We start from the raw sequence: 6,930 nt of genomic DNA, 5'->3' as shown, positions 1-6,930 counted from the left end.
GCCAGTAGTCTCATCAGAACTTATGCAAAGACAGCTGTGGTCCTTTAAGTGAAGGGCAGAGAATATATGAGATTCTCTCTCTCTCTCTCTCTCTCTCTCTCTCTCACACACACACACACACACACACACACACACACACACACACAGGCGGATGGAGGGATGGAGGGAAGGAGAGAGAGAGAGAGAGAGAAAATGAACAAGCTCCTGAATTGGACAGATTGTATCCCACGAGAGGATACTATTGGGGTGGGGCCCGGTGGGGCCCAAAGTCCAAGGTTTCTCTGATCACCAGCCTGGTCTCTTGTCAGTCACAGGTCTTTTCAGTTTCTTCGCCCAGAGTGGCTCCTTTCCTAATATTCACTTCTTGTCACTTCTTCATGAGCGATTGCAACAGTTCTGAGGGAGGAAACGCCTAAGCATTAGGCCTCTGGAATCTGTCTGCGCTTGGGTCTACCCTTTACTAGCTGTGTTCCTTGTGGCAGGTAACAAACCTCTCAGGGTCTTTGTTTTGTCACTTGTGAAATTCCCCATTTTTATAGCTTAGAACTTTCATTGCTTGATGGTGAGCATGAAATAGGTGTTAACCTGAAAGACCTATGCTGAGGCCTTTGCTCTGCCTTCTGACAGACAGGCAGTAAAGTCGCACCTCACAATGCCTCTGGCTGTCGTTTGTAAATTAGAGTTGTTATATCCACCTCCTGCGTAGGGATTTTTTAAAGTTACTGAGATTACGTGTATGAAAGGCTTAGCACTATGTCTGGTCCAGAGCAAATTTTCGATAAGTGTCATTCATTGTTCTGATGATGGTTATGAGTTATTTAGCTGTTTATCTCCTTTTAAATATGGTGAGTCAACTCACATGAATGAATATAAAGAATAAAGATGAAACTTCCATAAAGTTGTACTTAAGACTTACGGCTACTAGACAAAAAACAATTATATGTATACTCATAATTTTCCATCTGTTAAGCAGATAATTTAATGGATAATGGAATTTGAATAGAAAGATACTGACAAAATTGTCTAAATACATTGTTCTCATTGCTCAATTGGTAGCTTAAACTTTGAGCTTAATTCCCTTCCTGGCATCACCTCAGAAGACTTGGTCAGAACAGGAAAAACATGCTTACAGACCCAAGGATCCAGAAACTCTACAGCTAGGAGTTTATCCTAAGGAACTAAGAAAAGATGTGTGCACAGTATGAGAATATTCCTTGCAGGAAAGCAGTTAAAGGCAACCTACATTTAATAACAAGAGGAAGGCTAGATAACGTACGACGTACCCATGAGATAGTGTATATTCAACCATTTACAATCATGTTTACACAAAATATGCAGTGGGAAATAATCATGAGGTATGTGGAATTTTAAAAATAGCACAAATATAATAACAGTCTTGGATAAATTTCTAGAAACACAACACCTACCAAGACTAAATCACAAAGAAATAGAAAATCTGAATAATGAGATTGAATCAGTAATCGAAAGTCAAATAAAGTAGTACATACAGAAAGGGCTTTGGGAAATGGGGAGAGGTCTACAAACATAAGCTTTTATTGCAGAACACTTAGCAGAATTGTGTGTATAGGTTTACCCAAATTACTTAATGTCTGAATGACTAAACAAGTCTTTTCAACATATGAATGGTAGAGAAGGGAATGGTGAAGATGCTGAGGAGTCGCCCTCCCAATGTCACAGGGGCTCCTGGGCCAGTTCATGCTCTTCTAACTAAGCTTGCTGCACTTCAGTGTGTGAGCAATTTGGGGACACATGAATTTATTTATTATGGTATTTTGTTTTCTGTTATGTTGAATTATAGGGTGTCTCTGACTTATCAACCCCTACTTTAAACGTCATCAGCTCATTCTATTCTGAGAATAAGTGGAGAGAACAGGGACAGCATAACCTCTCCACTGTAGAGAAACGTCTGCACAGACACATCACTTGAAATCACACTATTTCACAATAGTCCCAGTGTTATTAATATACAGCATCAAGCAGAAAGGCTTTAGACTGGAACTAGTGTATTATCTCCTCTTGGGTCTCCAGTCTGCCAACTCACCCTGAAGAGTTTGGACTTCTCAGCCTACGTAGTCTCATAAGCCAACTCATTAAAATACATCTCTTTCTGTATATCTTCATATCCTATTGGTTCTGTTTCTCTGGAAAACGGACAATAATACAGTGGGTTACGGAATGGGAGAATAAATAGAAAATAGTTTGGGATGGCTCAGTCTGCTGAGGCTGGAAATTGCATGGATATGGAAAGAAAGAGCAAGAAAAGACCTTGGTGTTCTAGGACATGACAGGGAGAATGAAACTGCCTCACAGTACAAAGCAGTATGAAGGACTGGATACAGGGAGAAGAGAATAACTCAGTTTGGGGCCTCTTTAGTTTAGGTTTTACTTGTCCATTCAAATGAAAACAGCCAAGAACAAGGGGTAGTGATGGACATGAAGTCTAATGAGGATGTCTGAGCAGGTGATAGAACACAGAAGCCAGATGAACAGAAGTGAAATCTGAAGCAGCCAAAACAGAGTTTTTTAAAAAGGAGAGAGAGGGATCAATATGGCCCATTGTGCATATTGGTGTTGGGCAGTGGGTGCCTGGAACCAGGAGAGCAGCCTCGGGAAGGGGACAGATCAGGAGAGTTCAGTTGGTGCGGCATCCATGAAGGAGAGAATTTCAGGGAGAAGCAGTAATCAAGTTTGAAGACCACTGCAGAGATGAGGACAAGTAGCTGCTGGAGATTCTGCCTCTGTGTGGTTTTAGTTGAGTGACAGGCGTAGACGATGGCTCACTCTGAATAAGAGAATATGCAGTGAACAAGTGAAAGATGTAAGAGGAGGGTCATTTCCAAAGAGGGAAATCTGATGGTGGGAAGCAATAGCAGGACAATATGCTGAAAACATGGCCAAAACAAGATGCAACATTGGTTTGTGAGAGGTGAACATACTGTAAACACAACGGAAGGAACCAGTACTGAATATACAGGTGAAGAGAAGATGATTGATGGGCTGAAGTCCTTGTGCAGGGAAAGCTGGTAAGAGCCAAACCGGAAACCGGACTATTCATTACAAAGAGAAAATAGTAGAATAAAGTATGAGTTCTGTTTATCTTCTTACAAAAGAAAGCAAACCATACAATAAGCCCTTCCCCCACCAGTATGCAGGCCTTCCTGTCCCGGTACTGTTAACAGACTCACAGGAATAAATTCAAGGTAGGGTGCTTAAAAAGAGAAAGAAGATATCCGAGTTTCCTTTAAGATGAGAAATACCCAGTAATAATTTAAGTAAATTAAAATTAAAGTACATTTTGCAGCATAAGAGGGTATCAGGTTGTTTTCTAAATGTAGTAATTAAGTCAATGAAGAAAAAAAAAAAAAGAGAAACCCTCAAAACATAGTTTAAATCCAACTATTGAAACCCAAAGGTGAAATCACAGTTTGTATCTGATCTTACCATCTACTGTGGTCCCAATAACTCTAGCCAAGGATCTTAGGAAATTCAAACAGGCAAAACATCAAATTTCCAAGAGGTATCCTTGTCGGTTTTCATTGTTTCTCTATTGTTGAAGAACAATGAACCTTGAGTATAAACTCTTTGTGTATCATGTACTAAGTTTTTCCTCCTTTCAATCCGTGCTGATATTGGTGATGATACGGGCAGTTCAAGTGTCTAAAGAAACATGCCTGAGAGTAACTGTTGGGCTTGGTAAACTTCCTCTTCTGTGGGACACGGACACCTGTTAAATGAATGCTCTTTATAAGCAGTGAGCAGACGCTGGACACTCAGTCATGAGTGACACTCCACAGACAAGCTCGCTCTGCTGGCTGCCCATGGCCAGACCGTGGCTTTAGAATGGAATCTCCTCGGCTGAGTATGTAAAAGTTATTAAAATAAACCAGTCTCCCATTCTACCTGACAGGATGTCAGGTAAAAGGGATGGAAAATGCCTTCCCATAGTCGAAGGACCATCAGTGCTAGCAACTGACCACATCAAGGAAACTCTGAGAGGGAGCTTCTTTAAATATTCACAAGTTTCTAATGGAACAGAGGAGACCTACCGTGTTTCCCCGAAAGTAAGACCGGGTCTTATATTAATTTTTGCCCCAAAAGACGCATTAGGGTGTATTTTCGGGGGATGTCTTATTTTTTTCATGTACAACAATCTACATTTATCCAAATATAGTCATGTAATCTTCTTCTGGACCATCGTCATAATGTACTAAATGCGTCCGTCTGGCTGACGATCTTAACAGGGGCTTATTTTTGGGGTAGGTCTTATTCTAGGGGAAACACGGTAATTGGGTGAGATGTTTTACTCTCTACCTGGTAGGAGAGACTAGAAATTATAGCATGTCCATTGTTTTTAAAGTTTATTTTTTCTCATTCTAAATGGAACAAAAAATTATTGCTGCCCATGGTACCTAGTAAGATAAACTCACAGGGCAGAAACACAGAAGGCTGCCTGTCCCAAAGGTTGCCACAGTAAAAGACTATTCTACATTATGATGTTTAGCCCGAGCCCTTTCAGTTGACACTTGGACGCTGTGCTGATGGGTAATGGATTTCCTGGCAGCTCAGCCCATCCTTCTTCCTCAGTGACCTCCGCTCCCACCCACACACCCCTACAGCTCACCCCATCCTTGTTCCTGTTTGTCTGCTCTCACTCTACATCTGAAAATGTCCAGCAGCCCTACTCACAGAACATTTCATAGGAGCTCAGTCGGCCTGGCACTGTCAGGTATATTGTTTTAAGACTGTATGCCACATGTTCCTAACTAGATTATGCAGGTTCGACAAGCTCAGAATCTTTTCTTCTGTATTTGCATCCCTAACATCTAGCAAAATGTCTGCACCCAGCAGGTTAAGAGACAGAATTTTGTCACATGACTTGTTCTGTTGTTTTCTTGGTCAATTCGACATCTCTGCTTTTCGGGTACTTTTTAAAAACAACCTCATTAAAATTCATCAATCAGATTTTTATTATAACAACATGTTTTTGTGTTTTAGTTCCAAGCCATAATAAGGAGTTTAATTACACTGCCATATTTTTGTTTACAAAACTATGTCTGTTTTCACACATAGATAACAGCAAGTCCCTGATTCTAATGTGGAAGCCAAGTTACAAGGTTTAACTTTTAAAATTATTATATTTAGTAACTTTCACAATTTTGATTTAACATTTAAATTATTAAAGAGAGAGCCTTGAAGGCCAGGCTAGCTGAGGTTTGTGATGCTAGGAAATAGCATTTACCTTTCTGCTCAGGAGGAGAGATAACGGGCCCTAAATAGTAAGACTAATTTTCTTTGGCCTTAAATTAAAGTCATATCTAAAAAGGGTCTTTTATTGAACCCCGGCTCCAGGAAGGGGGTGTAGGAGATATTCACAGGAACGCGTATAGACACAGGTCCCCTGATGAGAAGAGTTTGTGAAATTGCCTCTTCAGGGGTCCTTTCTTTACCGGAGACTGCACAATAGGAATAGCAGTTTAAAGAATCTCCATTTAATTTGCTGGCTACACAACTTCCTAGAGAATGAAACCTCTGTGTGTGCTTGTGTGTGTCACAGATTCCAGTTAACATCTGCAAAGCTCTGACCCACAGCCGGTTCAGGAAGAACAAGACAATTCGGTGTAAATTCCTTTTTAACATTGAAAAAAGTGGACAAGAAGTAATATATTTGTTGAATTCTTATTCTATGTCAAGAGCTATGTTTTCTACATTTCAACTCCTCATTTACCAGAGTGAGATATCATCATAACCCATATTAGCTATGGAAAGATCTACATTCTTTTCTCTAGCCTACTGAAATATCTGTTTTAATTTAAGCCTACTTCCTCTTGCTGATTTTCATTAACTTTTGGAAAAACAGATCAATATCTCCTTTATAAAAACCTATTTCAGTAACAGTGAGAAAGTGATTCTTGTAATAACTTCCTTTAAATTATCTCGTACAATCCAGTCATCCCTTTGGTTGCCTTTCTTTGAGCTCTCACTAGTGTTCCTGTCTCTTTTTCATAATCACTGTAAAGCAGCCTTGAACTTCATCAGAAACAAAAAACAAAGCAAACAGTAACTTCCTGGTGGAGGCAGCTGAGGCGGAGTTCCTAGGGCAGGTGCTGAGTGAGGGAAGGGCAGAGGGTGGGCAACCACCAGCCAAAGGAGGGCACACTCCCTCCCTGCCCAGCCTCAGCCCTGAAGTTGCCACAGCAGCTGGTGGCACTGAAGCAGACATAACACTCCCCAGGAATGTTATGGGAAGTCAGTCAAGATGACAGTGACACAACTGTTCTCCTTAAGGAACCCAGAGTACTTAAGCTTCAAATGCTGACATTTTAATCTGAAGGAAAGAAAACACTGGTATCAAGTTGCAGTGTCACGTTTATAATTCTCCATAAAGTTTCAAAAGTATTGTGCCAGTTCACCTTCAGTAAACATGACTTTACATGATCAGGTGGCAGTTCACACAACACCTGAACTTATTCTGACAAGGCAGCTGAGGTTTATGGAACCTGAAGCCCTGTATCAAGAAGCACTTTTCTGTCCGTGGAGGGGATGCTGAGGAAAAGGCCACGGTTGGCGTGTCTGCCCTGGGTGGCCAAGTGACAGGGGACCTTCTGTGACACAGTGGAAGTTTAATAGTGTGACACTCAGTGACATTGCATCACCTTCTAAATCAGAGGGACTAGGAAGGTCCCAAAACCGATTACTAAGAACTGGATATTAATTAAACAGGAAGGCAAATAATAAATTACCTGTACGGAGATATGCTTTCAGAGATAATGGCAAAGTTTAATAATTTATTTTGTACTTGAAGAAGGAAGTTTATTGATTTGATACTTTTTTTTTTCCTGAAAGACCTAGACACGGAACACCCCTGGGGCGCGACCGCGTTTGCTCCGACCTCTGGCGGGCGCAGCAGCC

The sequence above is a fragment of the Rhinolophus sinicus genome, chromosome 2 (assembly GCF_057876585.1).
Source record: "Rhinolophus sinicus isolate RSI-liver-muscle chromosome 2, RSI-T2T, whole genome shotgun sequence".
In the NCBI taxonomy this organism is placed as follows: domain Eukaryota; kingdom Metazoa; phylum Chordata; class Mammalia; order Chiroptera; family Rhinolophidae; genus Rhinolophus; species Rhinolophus sinicus.
The sequence above is the reverse complement of the archived record's forward strand: the minus strand, read 5'-3'. Positions refer to the sequence as shown.